The following is a 21498-nucleotide window of genomic DNA, read 5'->3' on the forward strand; positions in this document are numbered from 1 at the left end:
CATGCCCCCCCCCCCTTCTAGCCCACCATCCGAAGGCATTGAACAAGCATTGAACTTTTGTTCAACTCAGCAGAGGTACGGCAATTCACAAGGCCCTGGGGACGGTAAATCAGATTAAAGAAAGCTAGAATGTCTGTGTCTTTGCTGATTGATATCACAAGAGACAGCCACCCTCTTCCATATCATTTCCCAGAGGCAACATAGGTCAACAAACATTTATTAAGGATATGCTGGGTGACCAAGAGTTGTGCAGGTATGGGGACAGATTCAATGCTTGTGATGGTGCCTGACGTGGAGAAGGATAAGATGAGGAGGGAAGCAAAGGAAGAGCTATCACTTCGGGTTGGGAAGGAGCATATATCTATTTAACCTTCTCTGTCTCAGGTATGTGCTGCTGGGGTCAGGGTACCCAGGACTCCATCCATTTTTAAATGCCAGCCTCCAGCCAGAAGAACAAGGGGAAGCCTAGGAGAAGCTGAGTATCAAGCAGAGGAAAGGAAGTTTTCCTTGTCACTTCGGCTCCGTTCATCCACCGCGACCGTGACGTCACCACCAAGTGAGGACAGGCTACCTCACTTCAGCTTCACCAAAGCCAGTGAAAACACGATTGCATTCCAGATTTAAAGGAAAGGAATCCCTTATCCACCATGCAAACCAAAAATATCCTTGACAGAATTAGAACCAGAAAAAGCAGGTCAGCTCTGCATCTATCAGATCCGAAGAAAATCCCATTTCCTCCCCACTTCTGGCAGAAAGACAAAACCCAGCATTTCCTGGGAATTTGTGAAGCTAGATCTCTAAGAGAAGGAGCCATTTCTCTTACTACCGTTAGAACGGCTATCTGTGGTGCCTGCTAGCATACTAACGCTCATGTTAACCTCCAGGCTCCCTCAAGCACCTGTTATACATGGCGGGAGTCCACACCACTCATTCTGCTCACAGCCCTGCTACTGTGCCTGTGCTCCCTCCCCCTTCTGCCTGCACTTGTAAGACCTCCCCGAAAAACCTTATGTCAGGGATGTCCCACTCACAGAGACGCAGAGATGGAGATCGATGCAAAACGCAAGAGGTTTATTGATCCAGCACAAATCTTACAGGTTGCCTCTGCCCTCCTAGGAGCCTTTGATGGTACCCTTGAGATTTCTCCAGTTGTATAAATGACAAGGTGTAAGAGACCATTATCATAGATGCTATTCTAAAAAGATAAAGGTTTCCTAATTTTCAGGATTGGCTTAGACTCCAAAATTCCATGGTTATGAAAAGTCCAAATAATGATAATACTAATAATAATACCAAGAGTGGTAGTAACGGTAGGTATTAGTTTTAGATTAAAGATGACCATCCAAAGCCACATCACAACTAAATGTTGAATCATTTGTTGTTGTTGTTGTTGTTGTTGTTGTTGTTGTTGTTAGTGTAGTGTTAGAGTACTTGCTTAAGACATGCAAGTCACTGGCTCAATTTCCAACAGTACAAATTTAAACTTAAACAGTTTAAAAATTACAATTTAAAGAAGTGGCAAAGATATTACATTTGCTCTGTAGTCTCCTGTCAGCCTGGCTCCATATCTGTACTGATCTCATCAATAAATGTTAATGATTACAAACAAAAGGCAAGGGAGGAAGGAAAGGAAGGAGCAAGGAAGCCCTTCCTTCCTCCACCTTTGTTCTCCCTGGGCCTTCCGAGGTTTATGGGATGCCCACCCCCTGGGCAGGTGCTCTCTGGAGTCAGGTGATCTCATTTCTTGTCATCCTGTGTCGGAATACCTGTGGCAACCAAGTTAAGGAATGGTGGCTTTATTTTGCTTTCAGGTTCAGAGGCTCCGTCCATCATAATGGGAGAGTGTGGCAGAGAGGGAGTGGGCAGGCAGGCAGGAGGTGGAGGGAAGAGGTGGAAGGAGACAGGCTACACAAGCTGGGTCTCTCTAAAACCCTATTTGTTGACACCATCTGGACCCCTCTGTGAAAGGGCCCTGCCCACATGCAGGGGAAGTCTTGCCCCATCACTTCTCCAGAAGCACCCCACAGATACAAGGTGTGCCTCTCTCTGATTTCCTTTGAACTCTCAATCCAATTGTTATTAGACGCGTTCTCACGACCGGCCAGGAAAGACGCAACAAACCAGAATCTTCTGCGGCAAAGCTTTATTGCTTACATCTTCAGGAGCAGGAGTGCAAGAAGCAAGCAGCAAGAGAGCAAGCCCGCAAGAAGCAAGAGAGCAAGCCCCATCCCTTTTTAAGGAGAATTATCCTCCACCTAGGATGTATTACTCCCTGATTGGCTGCAGCCCATCGGCCCAGTTGTCATCACGGGAAAGGCAGAACACATGGTGGGAAAACTGCCCCTGCATGTGTGCAGACTATGTTTACCACTTAGAACACAGCTGTCAGTGCCATCTTATAATGGCAAATGTGAGGGCGGCTCCTCACAGATCCCCCTTTTCTTTTAATAAGAGCAATAGGCCACCCATATTAATGAGAGTGGAGATAGAGGTCAAATCCCCAGTGTGCAGGTAAAGGAGCCGTATACAGGATTAGCTCTTAGGCTCACAGGCTTTTACCCAGAGCAACCCTGACCTGCTCCCGTGTCGTTTTGCCTGGGGGAAGGGAACTAGGACACTGAACCTTCATGAAAGATGACATGTCTCCCTAGAATAGGCTCATATATGCCGCAGAGCCTTTCTACTGCAGTGCTTAGCCTTGCAACTCTCTCGGGCTGCTGAAGCACACTCACTCTATCCCGTGCAATGAGACTAGCCTCATGGGAATATAAGAGCTGAGTGGCCAGCGACCTATTGCCTAAGCATAGATAACCATATATCAGGGGGAGCACCATGTTCTAGAGCTGCAAGCGCCTGGGCAATAACCACCTTGTCTCTCCTAGTTTGGGCCTTAAGCTTACAGACCAACCAAAGAAGCAACACTAATCCACAGTGAAGTGTATCTCCAAATAATCTCACCCCCACCCATTCTTTAAAGAAGGAAAATGCTGAGGAGATCCAATTGGGTAATCCTTTGATCAGGGACAGGTCCAAGCGCTTGGAGTTGACCTGAATGATGGCAAGTCTCAATTCCCGAAGGGTCTGTTCAAATTCAGCCATCCAATTCTGTAACATATACTGAGAAAGACCTTTTAACAAATTAGCTGCCCTAGTAAATTTCTCATACTGAATGGAAGTAACGCACAATCCCGGAAACTTTTATTCACATCCCAGCCACTTCTAAAAGATTTACTGCATTGACCACATAACAGGAATCTGACACAATATTAAGGGGTTCTAAAAAGGTTTTTAAAACTTCTAAAACCACTAAACATTCTACCACTTGAGGTGAATTTTCATTATATTGTTTGGATACCACTTTACCATTAGCCACATAGGCACCTATACCAGTTTTTGATCCATCAGTATATACCACAATCCCATTTTTAAGTGGGTTTCTTACTGTTATTTGTGGAAACACAACAGATTGATTTTGGACAAACTGTAAAAGTGGATGTTTTGGATAATGGTTATCTATTTGTCCTGAAAAGGAGGTAACTAAAACTGCCCAATCATTAGATATTAGGTGATATGGGCTCTGTCCTTCCTTGCTCTTGACGTCCTAACCCTTTTCCTTCTTTATAACCCATCTTTGCCATGATATTTTTTGCTTTAGCTGAATACCCTCTCAATGGGGCATTCTCATTAGACAAAATAAGGCCCAAATGGTGCATAATATCCCTTCCCCAGAGGTCAACCGGGAGTGGGAGCACATAAGGTATGAATTTCCCTTGCTGCCCCTCAGAGGATTCCCATGTCAAGGCAACAGAGCTTATAGTGGGACATGATTGATATCCTAGGCCCTGTAATGAATGAGATGACTCTGTGGTGGGCCATGCTTTGGGCCACCAATGTGTAGAGATTATACTTTTATCTGCTCCGGTATCAAGGATGCCTTCAAACTCTTTTCCATTAATCTTAAGGCGGAGCTTAGGTCTATTATTCAAAGATACAACCAAATAGGCAGAATCATTTCCTGAGGAGCCCATTTTCTTTATCTCAGGTCCTGCAGATTTCTCCCTGGTATTATCAGGGAGGAGCAGCAGCTGAGCTATCCTATCTCCTTTACTAATAGAAAAAACGCCCTTAGGGCTTGAGCACAGGACCTGTATTTCAGGGGAATGTTGACAATCCATAACTCCAGGGAGGACTACTAAGCCCTGCAAGGTGAGTGAACCCCGGCCGAGAATAAGGCCCATGGTTCCAGGGGGCAAGGATGGTATAGGCTCCACCCTTGTGGGTCTTCCTGGGTCGCCTCTCTGACTGCGGAGGAAGGAGTCTGCCCTTTATATCCCTCACAGAGCGACACTGGTCGGCTCTATGATAACCCTTGCCACACTTAGAGCAAAGAGTGAGAGTTCCTCCCTGTTTACCTGGAGCTCTGCAATCTTTCTTAAGATGCCCAGGCTTCCTGCAGTTAAAACATGTCCTCCGATTATTTCTGCCCATGGAGCATTTTTGGGATTGAAGGATGGCAGCCGCTAAGCCTGCATTGGTGAGAGGTCCCCCAAGCTCCCGACAAACCCTGAGCCAGTCTTGTAAACCTTTGTTCTTTCTTGGGGCTATGGCTGCTCGGCACTCCTTTGTGGCTTGCTCATAGATTAGCTGTTCTATCAGAGGCGCAGCTTGCTCTGACTCTCCAAAAATACGCTCTGCTGCCTCTGTCATTCTGGCCACAAAATCTGAGAAGGATTCCTGAGGTCCCTGGATTATCTTTGTTAACTGACCAGTGGTTTCACCTGCTCGAGAGAGCGCCTTCCAGGCCCTAATAGCCGTGGAAGAAATCTGGGCATAAGCTCCCCAATGGTAGTTTGTCTGATCAGCAGAATAAGCTCCCTGACCCGTTAACAAGTCAAAAGTCCAATCTCTCTGCTCTGGAGTCAAAGCAGCTGCGTTTGCTCGGGCCTGCGCTTGTGCAGCTTCGTGCCAAAGCGCTCTCCATTCCATATATTTGCCCATACTAGGGAGAGCGGCTTTTACAACCGTTTGCCAATCACCAGGAGTCATAGCGTGATTCGCAAGCCTTTCCACTTGTGCTATAGTGAAATTAGCACTGACTCCATAGTTACGGACCGACTCGGCAAGCTCTTTAATCTGTATATACGCTACCGGAGCGTGGACACGCCCACCCTCGGCTCCTTCAAAGACCGGAAATGCCTGTTGTATTTTCCTTTGTTCCTCCTTTGGAATGAACGAGTCTGTGCATTGCCTCTCTGTCCATTGCCTCTCTGCGCAGGGCTGATGCACTACGCAGGGCGGGGGCTCAGCATAGGGTGGAGGTGCACTATGACCTTGAAGCCGACTGCCAAGAGGCCAAGCAGCAAGCTGGCCTTTGCCAGCCGCTTTTGGCTTCCTTAACTGATTAGCTAGCACTTTACCTGGCTGGTACCCTTTTTTCTCATAATGAGCTGCTTCTTCCTCCCAGTCTGTTTCTTCAGAGGAGAATTCTTCATCTGCTTCAGAGCTACTAAGAGCTGGCTCCCCGAGCCCATCCAGCGATGAGCACAGGCTCCTTTTCCTAGAGACCTCCGCTAATTGATCTTTCTTCTTTTCCCTTTTTCCTCTTTTTCTTCTAATCTCTCTCCAGGTATTCCTACCTAACCTTAACTTTTCCTCGGGTTCAAGACCCTTGGAAAGGCCTGTATACTTATTTTGTGTACCATATTTCCTCTTTGCTCCTACTCTCTCTCCCCACTTTACTTCTGATAGATTGACTTTAATTTCGTCTAGAATTCGCCCTGCCTTAACCACTTGATAACATGTGAAAAGGAACAAAAGGGCTTCTAACACTAGAAAAAATTCAAGGCCAAACATTTTCCACTTTACTTCTGATAGACTGTCTTGAATTTCCTTAGAAAGTTCAAGGCCAGGCTTACCTCGTAAAGCTATACTTACTGGTACTCTCGTTCCCCAGCTGAAAAGTTCTGAATTCATGCAGTTGAATCCTTCTTAACAGTCTGCTTTACGGGAACCTTTATTACCGCGACCCGCAGTTCTGGTTCTGGAATGAGGGATCTTCCTTGCGCCAGTCCCGAGTTTTTTCTCGTATTTTTTCGTCCCGGATTTTTTCTCGTCCCAGGTTTTCTCGTCCCGTCCCGGGTCTCAGCACCAATTGTTATTAGACGCGTTCTCACGACCGGCCAGGAAAGACGTAACAAACCAGAATCTTCTGCGGCAAAGCTTTATTGCTTACATCTTCAGGAGCAGGAGTGCAAGAAGCAAGCAGCAAGAGAGCAAGCCCGCAAGAAGCAAGAGAGCAAGCCCCATCCCTTTTTAAGGAGAATTATCCTCCACCTAGGATGTATTACTCCCTGATTGGCTGCAGCCCATCGGCCCAGTTGTCATCACGGGAAAGGCAGAACACATGGTGGGAAAACTGCCCCTGCATGTGTGCAGACTATGTTTACCACTTAGAACACAGCTGTCAGTGCCATCTTATAATGGCAAATGTGAGGGCGGCTCCTCACAATGGGAGAGTGTGGCAGAGAGGGAGTGGGCAGGCAGGCAGGAGGTGGAGGGAAGAGGTGGAAGGAGACAGGCTACACAAGCTGGGTCTCTCTAAAACCCTATTTGTTGACACCATCTGGACCCCTCTGTGAAAGGGCCCTGCCCACATGCAGGGGAAGTCTTGCCCCATCACTTCTCCAGAAGCACCCCACAGATACAAGGTGTGCCTCTCTCTGATTTCCTTTGAACTCTCAATCCAATCACACTGGCGAGATTAAACATCACATCCTCACATGTTCATCTGTAAATAGTGTTTAATACGGGAACTTCGTGGCCAGTTAAGATGACATTATCCATAATACTTAACTTCTTCAGTACTGCTAAGAGATCCATAGCTTATCATACCCGTAACAATGGTACAAATCAGTAACTCATCTGAAAGATGAGTACTGATAAAATGGTATTATCTAATACACAGTTCAAGTTCAAATTCTCTCAGCTGTCCTAACAATGTTCTACTAATACATACATGTTGTGGGAAATATTAAAAAGACCGGCCGGCTTCCCATGCTACTGCCGGCCAGCTATGCACTGGGTGGCCTGTTCTTATCTCGTGGAGATTCTCTGACTCAGAGCTCCAAAATCTCTCCACCCAGCTCACTAAGTTCCCGTTGGTGGGTTGCTACCACACCAGCCCCATGCTTCAAAGCCCCCACGGCCTTTGTGGTGCACATCTGGCAAACCCACACTTTCTCTCTGGAACCCAATCGAGCCATCGCATGAAGAAAAGCATCACACAAACTAGGTTCAGAAACAATGGTAACTCAATCTCTGGATGTAACAATTAGAATCCTAGTTGTAAGAATCCTAATCTTGTAAGCCATATTAAACCTAAATCCTCCACTGTTGAATCCGCTAGGATTCTCCATAAGTGGGGAGACACTAGTAGTTACATCTTGACCTCTCACTATCCGCATCCCAAAGAAACCTCTCTCTCTCCTGCTTCCTCTCTTCTCATATCCAACCGGGAAGTCTCTCCTACTCGCCCAGAGATTGGCTCCTTTATTCATTAGGGGATGGTTTACAAGAAGACACCTGAGTATGTGACTCATTCCTCTTCTGCAACCCCTCCCAGGAGAGTGAAACTAACATTAAAATACAAACAGCACCAGGCCTACCACAACACATACATTCACATACACACATATATACATACACACTTACAGGCATACATATATACATGCACACATAGATGCATGCATCTATGCATACATGCATGCATACATATGTACATATACATGCAAGTACCTTGGGCCAGGGTCTCATCACAGTCTCTGGTTATTTTGTATTTAGTTTTTCTGAAGTTAGTCCACTTCCTAGCACCGTGATTGCCACTGCTGTTGTGGCTACTACAGTTTCTGTTGTTCACTACAATATCCTGGAGGGTACCACTTTGGGAGCTCATCCTTCAGATTGAGTTTGCCTAATTCTTTCTTTATGATTTGATTCAACTCAAGCAAAGCAGTCTTGAACAGACATATGGGTGGTCCCCCCTTTTTAACAGAAAAGACACTGTTATTTTTTGTTTTGGATCCTTTTAGGCATGTCCACAGTTCCAACTTGCATGTTCTTGGGGTGTCTTGTTAGGAGTGAGTTTCTCAAATATGCGCCAGTAGTGGGGATTTTTTTTTTTTTTTTTTTTTGGTGCTTCTTGTCCAAATTAGAGAAGCCTTTATTTCTCCAGCTCTTGACAGCCCTGTACCATGCAGACAGCACCTGAATCCAGCCTTGCAGCTGGGCTTACAAGTGCCAGGAAATTGCTGTGGGTAGAGGCAGCAAGAGGCTATCAAATGCCTGTTCTATTATCACAACTCAGAGTACAAGACTATCCAGGGACCCCTTTTACAGCCTCAGAGGCTCTCTGGCTCTGGCTCTTTTCTACTCTCAGTCCTTTCCCTGGAAAGGCTAAAAGGAGTGGAACAAACCGGGCCAGGCACCTTTGCAGGTGGTCACATGGACATGGGATCAGCCAAATGGGCTTTCATGAGAATTGACCAGTCCCTGTTCAGATCAATTCTAATTGATATGAAGAAGATTAATCCACTTCTTTATACTTTATCCTGCTCACCAGTGTTTTGGAGTGTCTGACAAAATTGCAAAGGAGATAATATCATGCTTTGATGCCTCCAAGTCTTCCCTCAGGATCCTCAGAATTACCTGTCCTTAAACTCCAAGAGCTCAGAATTGCTCCTGTCAGAACTCTTTGTTTCTTTCTTCATTCTAAAGACCAAATGGCCAATAGCCAGTGGACAGCGCACAGCTCAGATGGTTTACATCTGTCCTATGGGAAAAGTATGTGAGTTTTTGTGGATAGACCCTAAAATAATGATTTGTTCAATAAAAATTTATTGAGGTTCACTAGAAAGCCTTAGGGGAAAATGAGAATTATATGGAAGTGCACAGGAGAATTCACATGAAAGGATTGAAGCGGGGCATAGAACACTGACTGTCTTGCCTGACATTAATAAATTGACTTCTCCCCATCAGTCTCAGCTTACTAGAGGATTATTAACCACTTTAAGATGTACTGCTCATTATACAAAGATCCAACCACCAGAAGTACTGGAGAGATGTAACTCTGGTATGATTACCTGAAGTTGCAATTAGGCAGTTGTTATGGACTGACTGTGTGTACATGAAGCATTAGGCAGTTGTTATGGTCTGACTGTGTGTACATGAAGCATTAGGCAGTTGTTATGGACTGACTGTGTGTACATGAAGCATTAGGCAGTTGTTATGGACTGACTGTGTGTACATGAAGCATTAGGCAGTTGTTATGGTCTGACTGTGTGTACATGAAGCATTAGGCAGTTGTTATGGACTGACTGTGTGTACATGAAGCATTAGGCAGTTGTTATGGACTTACTGTGTGTACATGAAGCATTAGGCAGTTGTTATGGTCTGACTGTGTGTACATGAAGCATTAGGCAGTTGTTATGGACTGACTGTGTGTACATGAAGCATTAGGCAGTTGTTATGGACTGACTGTGTGTATTCTCTCTAAACCTCTAAGTTAGAACCCTAACCCCTCCTGTGATGACATTTAGACCAGGGGCCTTTGGGAGGTAATTAAGCTTAGATGAGATCATAAGAGTTTTCATGATGAGATTAGCACCTTTATAAGAAGAAACCAGAGAGCTCATTTTCACCTCCCTGAGTGAGCACAAAAAAACCTCTGAGTGCATGCCACAATGGTGCTTGTCTAGAAACCAAGAAAAAAAACCTCAGAAAGAAGTCTACCTTGCTTGTGCCTTGATTTTGGATGCCCCAGCCTTCAGAGCTGTGAGGAATGGACTGGTTGCTGTTTAAACACCCACTGTTGTATAACAGCAGCCTGGATTAACTAATGTACTAATAAGGCAAAATAGTACATCAGATATATTAAATTCTATGATGTTATTGCTTTGTTTTTGACAGGGAGCTTCAGTATGGAAGAAAAATGGGGCTAGTTGTGGACATCCACTCAGCTCTGACCGCATGCTACATGTTGGCTTGATTGGGGGTTTGGAGTTGGACACACATATTTGAATTAAAAAAAATACAAAGACTGTTTTCCGAGTCCTCCTGTGCATCATCCAGACTTTCAAAATGTTAGCAGCTTTTCGCATGTGGGTTTTATATAAAGCAAGGGCGCCTCTCAAAGCTGAGATGCTCTGTGCCCCACCGTACACCTCACCACAAAAGCGTCTTTGGCTGAAACCGTCCGTGTGAAATTCCCCAGTGCCAAGCGAGGACAGTGGTGACTTGTTTTCTTGGACAAACATTCATTTTATTTTATGACTCAACAAACTTTGTTTTTCGTTCTGTGGCTGATGGACAAGTGGGCTCTTTTCTAATTTTTAACCTTTGCAGACAGCGCGGCTGAGGCATTCCTGTGCATGGCTTTGAGCAAGGAAAGGAACTCATTTCTGTCAAGAATAGGCTTCGGCGTGAAAGCGCTCTGGCAGCGTGTCAGGGTGTGTTTTGCTAAATAGACACTGCCGGGGCCTTTTACCAGTTGCTGCGCATTTGTGCTGAGACTCGGCATCGTACACTCTGTCAGCTCCTTCTCTTGTTGCTATGGCAGCGTACCCGACAGAAGCAACCTAAGAGAGAAAGGGTTTGCTCGCGGTTTGGTAGTGGGGGAGACACAGCCCTACGGTGGGGAACTGTGGTGGCTGGGAGCTTGTAACATACGTGTTACATCTTGGTACAACAGAAAGCAGACACTTGGGCCAGAAGTGAGGCCTGACTATGACGCTCAGTGCTCACCCTGCTGTGACTCATTTCTCCAGCCGGGCCTCACCTCTTAATTCCACCATGTTTCAAAACACATTGGGTAGGGACCAAGTGTTCACACATGAGTCTGTGGGGACATTCCACACTTGACCTATAAAGTATTAATCTTTTGGCAGATATATAAAAATACCTCATTTGGTTTTAATTTTCTGATCAAATAGTTCAACAATGTCCACATAACAACAGTCATTTAAGATTGCTTTAGTGATCTGTCTGCTCAGGTCTTTTGTCCAGTTTCCTTCTGTGTCAGTTTTTTAATTCCTACTCTGTAAGACTTTATGTAAACTGGGTGTAAGAGCTTCCTTATAAATGTCATGAGTAGTTTCTCCCTCTCTGCAGTTTCTTTTCTTTTCTTTTCTTTTTTTTTTTTTAAATCTGGTAGCATCCTGAAGTTTAGGCATCAAGGCTCTTTGGTTTCTTTTTTTTTTTTTTTCTTTTCCATTTTTTATTAGGTATTTAGCTCATTTACATTTCCAATGCTATACCAAAAGTCTCCCATAGCCACCCACCCCCACTCCCCTACCCACCCACTCCCCCTTTTTGGCCCTGGCGTTCCTCTGTACTGGGGCATATAAAGTTTGCGTGTCCAATGGGCCTCTCTTTCCAGTGATGGCCGACTAGGCCATCTTTTGATATGCAGTTTATTTTCTTAACGTGTCTTTCATGAACAAAATTTCCAACTTTCAGGATGTCAACCAATTTGGTCAATCTTACTTTAAAGTTAGAGCTTTGTAGTTAATGATTAAGAAATCTTTGGCTAGTTGGGTGTGAAGTCACACATCTATAGTCTCAGAGCTTGGAAGGTGGAGGCAGAAAAAGTTGTTAGTTCAAGGCCAGCCTGAACTAAACACAAACAAGCGAGGAAACAAATGAAATCTTTGCCTACCCCTAAGATAGGCAAAGATATAAGATTGTCCTGCATTTTTTGTCTAGATCTTCATTGATGATTGTCTTTTTAAATTTGCATTTACAATTCACCAGACTTGGTTGTGTATGTAGCGTAAGATACAGGCAAAGCTTTGCTGTTTCCCATATAAATGTCTTGTTAACATCACATATTGAAGTAGCCACTTGCCCCTATTCATCTTTCCTGTCTTATTTATCAGAATCAAGTGTGCATTCAAATGTGCCTGTGTTGTTCTGGTACTCTTTCCTGGGTTATTTTGTCATCCTTGTCCTTGGGCCTGTACTGCATACTTAAGGTATAACCCCTAAGAGCTGTGGATCTGGGGTACTTGTCCATCCAGTTCACTCTCAGTTATAGGGCTGAGACGTTCAGTTGTGGGTTGATTGTTTGCCAGACATGATCCTCAATACCTATGGGATACTGCTCTTTGCCACTTTGGATTGCTGACAGGGTCAGCTTCACTAGCAGTGACTTCCCAGGCACTGACTGTATCCTCGAAGTATGAGCCAAAAATGTGTCTTTCTGCGGTAGGTTGAATGAGAGTGGCACCCAGAGCTTACACATCTGACTAGGTGGCCCTTTGTTGGTGGAACTGTTTGGGAAGAGTTAGGAGGTGTGGGTTTGTAGGAGGGACTGTGTCACTGGAGATTTTGAGATTTCAAAAGCCTATGCCAGCCCCCTGCCCCTCCCCATGGATAAGATGCAAGCTCTCAGCTATTGCCCTCCCACAGTATGCTGTGTCCCCAGCCATGATGGTAATGAGTTCCTACCTCTCTGAAGCTGTGAGCCTCAAATCAACTCTTCTTTCTATAATATGCCTTGGTCATGGTGAGGCTTTTGTCTTTGTTTTTGTTTTAATCACAGCAGTAGAAAAGTAACTAGCACTTTGTCCTCCTGAACTTTCTCTTGCCACGCATCTTGTCACAGCAGTGAGGAAGAGAAAAATCAGTGTACTGTAGAGCTGTGACAAACCTAACTATGTTTATCTCAAGGCCTTGGGATTGGCTTGTGGGAGGAATGTGGAAGAGCTTGGAGCTGCAGGCTAGAGAGGCCATTGTGACATGATAAGCAGAATCTAATGGGCCATTTTGATAGGTGTATAAAAAACCAGAATGTTGAGAGTTGGGGACACTAGAGGCCTCATCAGAGTTCAGAGGGGAACAAGAATTATATCAGGAGCTAGGCTAGAAGCTACTGATGTAATATTCTGACAAGAAGTCTGGCTTTAGTTTGTCCATGTCCCAAGTACCCAAATGAGGCTGAATTAAAAAATAATTTTTTTTTGGTAGAGAATTTTTAAGATTAAAAAAATTATTTACTTATGCGTGTGTGTGTGTGTGTGTGTGTGTGTGTAAGTGTGTGAGTAAGTGTGTGAGAGCGAAGAGTGTAACGTGTATAGGTGCCTGTGGAGGCCAAAGAGGCATTGGGATTAGATGAGGATGTGAGCCAACTGACAGGGGTACTAGAATGGAACTCAGGTCCTCTGAAAGAGCAGCAAGTGACGAGCCATCTCTCCAGCACTGATGCAGGATATTTAAGACAGAAAAACTGTCCACAAAATTGTTCCTTGGCCTCCACACTTGTGCATGTCCCACAAACACATATGCATGTCCCACAATAACAGGGGAAAGTAGCACCCACAATAACAATACATTTGACTTTTTAAAGTTATGAATAAGGAGAGCACAAAGGCATCTGTAATCACTAAATGGATTTGCCCCATGAAGAGAAATGTTATTCTTTGTTTTGAGACAACAGGAAAGGTGACTTGAAGGAATGGACTTGAGTCCGTGGAAAGCTCTAACTTGTAACTAAGCAAGCTTTCATTTGGAAGGAGAGATCCTGAACTGAGGAGGTCAACTGGTCAAGGGCAGCACTTCTTCAGCACAGAGCTGGTGCTGCCCAGGGTCAGGCTACCCTCTGGTCTGGCAGCAGAATTCTGCAGCCTTGCTCATGTGTGCTCTCTCACAGATGTGAATAAGCAAGAATGTGCGACTTATGTAGACTGGCACCTAGGCTCCAGAAAAGCTGCTTACGCCAGGCACGTAGCAGGGTCAGATTCCCTGGAAAGAAGCCTTGAGAGGCCTTTGTGTGAGGCTATGGAGGAGAAGCTCAAGTAGCAGTATGCTGGGGATGCCAGAATTGTGGCATGTCCAGCAAGGTTTCCCTTCAGGCATGGAGTAAAACATGGGCAGCAGCGTCCCAAACTGAATAAGGAGAAAGTAAGTTGAGTGCCAGCATCCTGGGCCTCTTCTTCTTGACTGCAGATGCAATGTAATCCATGCTTCATGCTCAGGCCACCATGACTTCTCTGCCTTACATTGCTCTTGTCAGGCATATGTTTTCAACAAGAAAAGTTACCAATACAGTCAGCAGGGAAAGGAAGAATGCAACAAGAAGGGCACTCCAGCTTTACACAGCATATTATAATCACATGCATGAAATCACATGTAGTTTCATGAAACTTGTTTCATGCCTATTCACACCACAGTCACATTCCCTCCCCCGAAATCCAGATGTGAGGTACATCACACAAGAGCAAGAATGCCAGAAACCAAAAATGATGGGAGCTACCTTAAGCATCAGTCTATCACAACACGCGTGGGATTTATCTGATGGTAACTGTAGGGCATGCCAAGATCAGTCTGTCTGCAAGAGTCCTCCAGGCCTTTAGTGCCAGACTGGACCAGCTGAAGCATCCACCCTTGTGGGCTGAGAAGCTACCAGATTCTGGGATTCTCCAGTGTGCAAGCAGCCATTGTTAGACTACCCAGCTAATCTAGTAAACTGAATAAATGCCCTCTACAATATCTATTTATTCCACCAGGTCTGTTCCTCTAGGGAGCCTGACCAGTATAGGTGACTAATAGAGGCTTCCTCTTAGGATATCACAAGCTCTATGTATTATGCACTCATTATTTCTCTTCCCACACTAGACTACAGGTTTCATGAGGTGGGAGACTTCTTATCCTTTATTCCCTGTTGCACACTATGGATAATGGCCAAGAGCATGGAGATGCTCTGTAAGTAACTGTGCTTTTTGTTTTTGTTTTGTTTTTTGATGGTTTGTGCCAGGATATTGAAATAAAAATCTCTGGTTTCTTTGGAGACTCAGTTGTGTCATGTGATGTTTTTCTGGAAACTGTCTCATGAGAGGATGTTTTTGATGAAGCAGACACGAGGGAGGATGTTTTGCGGAGGACAGTCACATGGTGATTTTCTGGAAGCTGCCTACAAAAAAGGTGGGGCATGTGATGTTTTGCTGGAGCAGACACTTGAGAGAACACATGATGTTTGGAAAGGGTATAAGTATAACCCAACAGACAAGTGGACAACGCTGTGTGGTATTGGTTCGCCTTGCCACTCTTTGCTGGTCATTGTTTTTCATGGCTTCATAAAGAGAAATGCACCAAAGAACTTCTTGTGATATTGCAGGAGCTTCTTGCCACTTGCACAGACTTGGGCCCATTGACAGAACCTCTTGGTTTCTTCTGGATCAAACTGCCATTGCTGATTCTGGAAATGGTGTTTGTGAGTGGATCAAGCTGCCTCTGCCGATTCGTGTAAACTGAACTGCTAATATCCTGACAATGCAGATTGGATTCCAAAAGAACTATTTCTAAACAGGTCCACATCCACCTTTGCCCTGTTAACCTTCCCTTTCCACTACCTTTGGTGGGTGGTAGGCTAAAAGAGAGGTTAAAGCATTTAAGTACACTTATTAAGGTAGGTTTTGAGAAATTTAAGCCTACAGGGAATCATGTAAATCAGACTGATCTTCAATTTGCTTTGTAGCTGGCAATGACCCTGAACTCCTGAGACTCTGAGATTACTGGCATGCATCATCACTCCTTGATGTGAATAATTGTTAAAGGGATGACTGCTACCAAAGACGTGTTAGAGGTCACCTGGTTTCATTACAAACTTGACAATCAGACCAGGCTCTATACGTCTATGAGGTCGGTACAGGAACCTGGGTTTCTTTTTTATGATTCATTGCTCAGCCCGTTCCACTTCGTTCTGTACAGAGATGAAAGTTTAACACTGTCAGCGGACAATGCAATAGAATGACAGGCTATAGTGGAGAAGGTGTTGCTGCAGGCTTTGCCACATGAAACAACACTGCCTTTCTAATCTGCTCAGTTAATCACCCAGAGTAAATGTCAACAGTGAGTAGAAGGAACAAAACATGAGTTATTATAAAGAAGAGGAGTATTGATCCAGTGAGTCATTGTTCTGCCCCCAGGGAACAATGGCCTGAATTGTGTGCAAATGGAAAGGTAAGAAATCAGTTTGAAAGAACTCACACACACACACACACACACACACACATTGAGCCCAATGAGAGATTGTAACAATGACTATTAATGAATTAGAACAGTCTTTAAAAAATAAAAGGAAACACTCAGTCTCTTTGTGACTGGTGGGGGGTGAAGCCCATTTTGCTGACTATCCCTTTTCACTCAGTTCTTTACCCAGTCACGCTCCCAGACACTGCTTTCAACAGTGAATGTGATCTACAGAGCTTGGGAAGGGAAACTCTCCATTAGCCAGAGAATCTACAGAGAGAATGCACCTCAAAGAAGATGTCCCTGCCACTCTGCTCCCAACTCGTCCCCTGCTTCCCAAACATCTCCTCTCTCATTGTTCTGTTTAGAACTCCGCTTTACTAAAATAATTTGAGTGAAAAAGCTTCTAGGCTTTGGAAACTGTCCCAAGACTAGCTTTAGGCCTAGTAATGAACTACCTAGGGTCAAAAGATTGTAGACAGTAATGAAGTCTCAACTCTCCTTTGCTATTAGGTATCAGTATTTGGAGCAGGAACTTGATCTTCCTCACTGAGCAGTCAGATTGGCTTAGATCAATCTGCAACTCATAGTTTTAGGCATATCTTGTTTTTATTGCACAAAGGTCCTAGTGGTTCCTGGAGAATAACATGAGGAGAATATCCCTCAAATTTGTCCTTTGACCTAGTTATTGATTCTGAATATCTGGATTTTTTTAGTGACTTTCAAAATGATGGATTTCAGGTTCTAGGTTAATAACTGCTATTTGTTATGATGGTGGTTGTGGTGGTTTGAATGAGAATGGCTCCCATAGATTCATGAATTTGAATGCTTCGTCACCAGGGAGTATGGCTCCATTTGAAAGAATCAGGAGGTGGGGAGTTGTTGGATTCTTGTGTCACTGGTGTTGGGTTTTACAGTTTCAAAAAGCCCATTCCAAAACTTGAGTCTCTCTCTTTCTGCTGCCTGCAGGTCCAGATGTAGAACTCATAGCTACTTCTCCAGCAATATGCCTTCCTGCATGCCACCATGCTTCTCGCCATGATAATAATGGACGAAACCTCTGAAACTGTAAGCCAGCCCCAGTTAAATGCTTTCTTTTAAAGAGTTGTCGTGGTCATGGTGTCTCTTACACTCACTAAAACAATGGCAGTTTTTAGGACTGAAACAAGAGCCTTGGCATGCTTAGCAAAATTCACCACGAGCTAGATCTCTAGCCCCTCAGTTCATTTTGATTTTATTAAGATTTGTTTATTTTTATTATGCATATGTGTAAGTGCTTTCCTGAGTCTAGTGTACCGTGTACATGCCTGGGACCCCTAGAGGCGAAGAGTACACTGGATCCCCTAGGAGTGAAGTTACAAGCAGTTGTGAGCCTGGTGCCAGGAACCAAACCTGATTCCTCCCCAAGAGCATCAAGAACTGCTAACTACCGAGATGTCTCTCCAGTCCCAATTCCTTTTTTCATTTGGAGATAAGATCTCACTAAGCTGCTGGGGCTGGCTATGAACTTACAATCTTCCTGCCTTGATCTCAGTAGCTTGGATTACAGGTATGTATCAAGAAACCCAGCAGTAACTGCTGCTTAATAAAAAAGTGTTCTCTTAAGAGTCAATGAGAGGACATGAGGCATGATTTTCTCTGTCCAATTACGTTAAAATATTAGTGCAGCAGGAGGCCTGTGATTGGACAGGGAAAAGGGAGGCAGAGCGAAGAGTTGGAGAGACAGAGGCATCTTAGGAGAGAGGGAAGAAGGCCAAGATGGAGGCAGACGAACAGGAAGAACCTGAACCAGCGTGGCTTTAAATAGCCACAGGTAGTTATGATATCATAAAAGTTAGATAATTGGGATAATTTGTCTAATCTAGGTGGGCAACTTTTATCATTATCAATTGGTTCTGAAATTATTGTATTGGCATCTTGTGAATTGAGAATTTATTGGTACATAAATCTGTTTGGTTAATTATAAGCTTCTAGAGTTTTGTTTCTACCAGGTAACTGGGTGTTGTGGCAGCTGACCACGGGATGGACGGTAGTTTTTGTGGGGCTGGTGTGGCAGCAAAGGGAACTCAGGAGCTCCAGCCCTGTTGGAGAAATGGCGGGCAGAGAGTAGTCCAGTGGGACTGTGCTGAGACAGAGAGTGGCCAGCAGAAGCACAGAAAGTCTGCTGGTCGTTTTTAATATTTCCTGCAACAAGGCCTCGCTAAAGGATTTAGGCCAATGAACCAGAGTAATGGTGTGGTTTTAGCAGAGAGGCCATTGGTACCTCCAGCAAAGACATGTATTAGAGAAGCAACAGAAAGGATCGTCTTTACCAGAAGTGCATCTCCAGGTCAAGTCACCCTGGGGAGGATGGCAGAAACATCCTCTTGCATGTTTGGCTTGGGCTGATGAGGTGTCCCTCCCAGAAAGTAAATGATGACTTGTTAGAAGAGATCAAGTTTCTGGGAGCTAAATGTGGTAGGGAAACTCCTTCCATTGTTACAAAAAAAAAAAAAATACGAAAGCATCCACCATTTGAGGCTTTGTAGGTGTTGGTCTGGTTCCTGCTATGTATTCAAATACTAAATACTGGCCCCCAAGATCTGGCTGCCCTGTACCCCCTCCTGGAGATCCTCAGGGACAAGGAGAGCCTCAAGCACACCGGCTTTTTTTGCGTAGACTTTGCCCCCAAATTATCTCTGATTGGTTAAAGATGCTACAGCCAGGGCTGGACAGAAGAGATGGGGTTAGAGCAAAGGTTCCTGGACTTGGAGTCTCAGGCAGAGACCATGTGATAGAGAGGAGAAAGGAAGGAAGAAGGAAGTTGCCATGGGGTAGGTGGATCATGAGCATGTGGCCTTGAGGGCTGGGCCTGTCAGAGTAGGAGCAGCCGAGGTGGAACATGGCAAGTGATATCTCAGGGAAGTAGATGAAACAGCACAGAGGGTTGATGTGTGCCCAGCTCTAGTGCTTTTAAACTTATTACAAACTTAAAGGTTTGTTTTGTTTTTTGTTTTTTTTTTAATGTGGGGTTGTGTCTTCTATTTGGAAACTATATGGCCTAAGTGAGGGGAAACCCACCAAAATAATACTACAACAGGGCTTAACTGAATTTCTGTTTTTAGTCTTTTATTCTGATCATTATCAATCAGTTTCTTTCCATATATTGACTCAAGCCCAGTTAAAGGATTGAGGACAGGATACATGCAAGATTTGTATTTTTATTCTGAGTGAGCTCTAAAATACAAAGAAATGCTTTCTTTGTTCTCATACTCCTGACCTCAAGAGTCTAGCACTCAGCCTGCCCCACCACCTCTGTCCAGGGTCTTGCGTGCAAGCAGAAAGACAGCTTCAAGCAGGCCTTCTTTTCAGTTGGAAATGTTTGGAGTCAGATGAATTGGCACAAAACAAACGTAATTGTGTTAACTTCAAAGATGGAAACCATCATGCATGTTAAATTCTATAACCTGTCATGAAGGAAATAATTTGTTTGGCTCTAATTATATTCTGCATCTATTTACTGTTGCTTAGAATAAAGACGGTGCCAGTTGACTTTATGATTCAATGCCTTTATTCGGCCCAAACAATTTTAGGTTGGAGAATTCTACTACTCTATGTATGGTAGTAAAAATATATGTAGTGTTGTCTTCTATACTGCAGCATCTCCATAGGCATCCAATTCAGCCTTCTTAACTTGAAGATGAAGATATTGGTGTTGACAAAATTGATCACTTATCCAAGGTGATAATCCTGCCAGATCCAGTGCAGATATATTTTAAAATCCCAACTCTCACAAACAAGCATTGTCCTGATTGCATATTTGAAAAGTGATATTTATAGACAGCCATTGTGGTGAAGAGAATTTTAAATCTGTTAAGAAAAACTAGAATATCTGCTGTTTCTGTCTTCACTAAGTGTCTTGAACTTGTATTCCAATCATAATTATTTGTTGGTTACATTTCCTTCTTGTATTGACTCAACGTATTTTTGTCTTTAAACTTTAGTATAAAGGCAGAATTATTTTCATGTTTCTGTTGCATTAAAGAAGACAAAGAAGAGCAGGGGTCAAAGGAATTTTAGTGATCATTCACTCTTGCCCTCCATCTTAGAGAGGAAGCCAGGACCAGAGGTGCGCTGGAGTGTCAGTGCAGGTTCCTGAGTTTGAGGACAGCCTAGGTTGCACAGTAGGCCTCCCTGACAAAAGGAAAAAAAAAAGAAGGAAGGAAGGAAGGAAGGAAAGAAGGGAAGAAGGGAAGAAAGGAAGAAAGGAAGAAAGGAAGAAAGGAAGAAAGGAAGAAAGGAAGAAAGAAAGAAAGAAAGAAAGAAAGAAAGAAAGAAAGAAAGAAAGAGAGAAAGAGAGAAAGAAAGGGAGAGAGAAAGGGAGAGAGAAAGGGAGAGACAGAGAAAGAAATGAAGAAAGCAGCATCAGGAAAAATGACCACTTGGCCAAGGGTGCTTAGTCTATTAGCAGCAAAAGATTTAAAACTGAAGTCTCCAGGCTTAGCAAGCTTCTCCATTTCCATACTCTCCCCAGTTTTCCTGCATATTGCTTGTATTAAAAGTTTGAAGGTGGAAAGAACCCAAATGTCCCTCAATAGAGGAATGGATACAGAAAATGTGGTACATTTACACAATGGAGTACCATTCAGCTATTAAAAACAATGAATTTATGAAATTCATAGGCAAATGGATGGATCTGGAGTATATTATCCTGAGTGAGGTAACCCAATCACAAAAGAGAACACATGATATGCACTCACTGATAAGTGGATATTAGCCCAGAATCTCAGAATACCCAAAATACAATTCTCAAACCACATGAAACTCAAGAAGAAGAAAGACCATAGTGTGGATACTTCTATCCATCTTAGAAGCGGGGAACAAAACACCCATGGAAGGAGTTACAGAGACAAAATATGGAGCAGAGACTGAAGAAATGACCATCTAGAGACTGACTCACCTGGGGATCCATTCCATTTACAATCACCAAACCCAGATTATGTTGTGGATGCCAACAAGTGCTTGCTGACAGGAGCCTGAGATAACTCTCTCCTGAGAGGCTCTGCCAGTAACGCACAAATACAGAGGCGGATGCTCACAATCATCCATTGGACTGAGCATAGGATCCCCAATGGAGGAGCTAGAGAAAGCACCCAAGGAGCTGAAGGGGTTTGCAGCCCCATAGGAGGAACAACAATATGAACTTGCCAGTACCTCCAGAGCTCCCAGGGACTAAACCACCAACCAAAGAGCACACATGGAGAGACCCATGGCTCCAGCTGCATATGTAGCAGAGGATGGTCTAGTCTGACAGCAATGGGAGGAGAGACCTTTGTTCTATGAAGGCTCTATGCCCTAGTGTTGGGGAATGCCAGGGCCAGGAAGCAGGAGTGGGTGGGTTGGTGAGCAGGGGGAGGGGTGAGGGGATAGGGGGAGGGTTTTGGAGGTTGTACTGGCTAGTTTTGTGTCAACTTGACACAGCTGGAGTTATCACTGAAA

This window comes from Mus musculus, chromosome 10 (genome assembly GCF_000001635.26).
Source record: "Mus musculus strain C57BL/6J chromosome 10, GRCm38.p6 C57BL/6J".
Taxonomy (NCBI): Eukaryota; Metazoa; Chordata; class Mammalia; order Rodentia; family Muridae; genus Mus; species Mus musculus.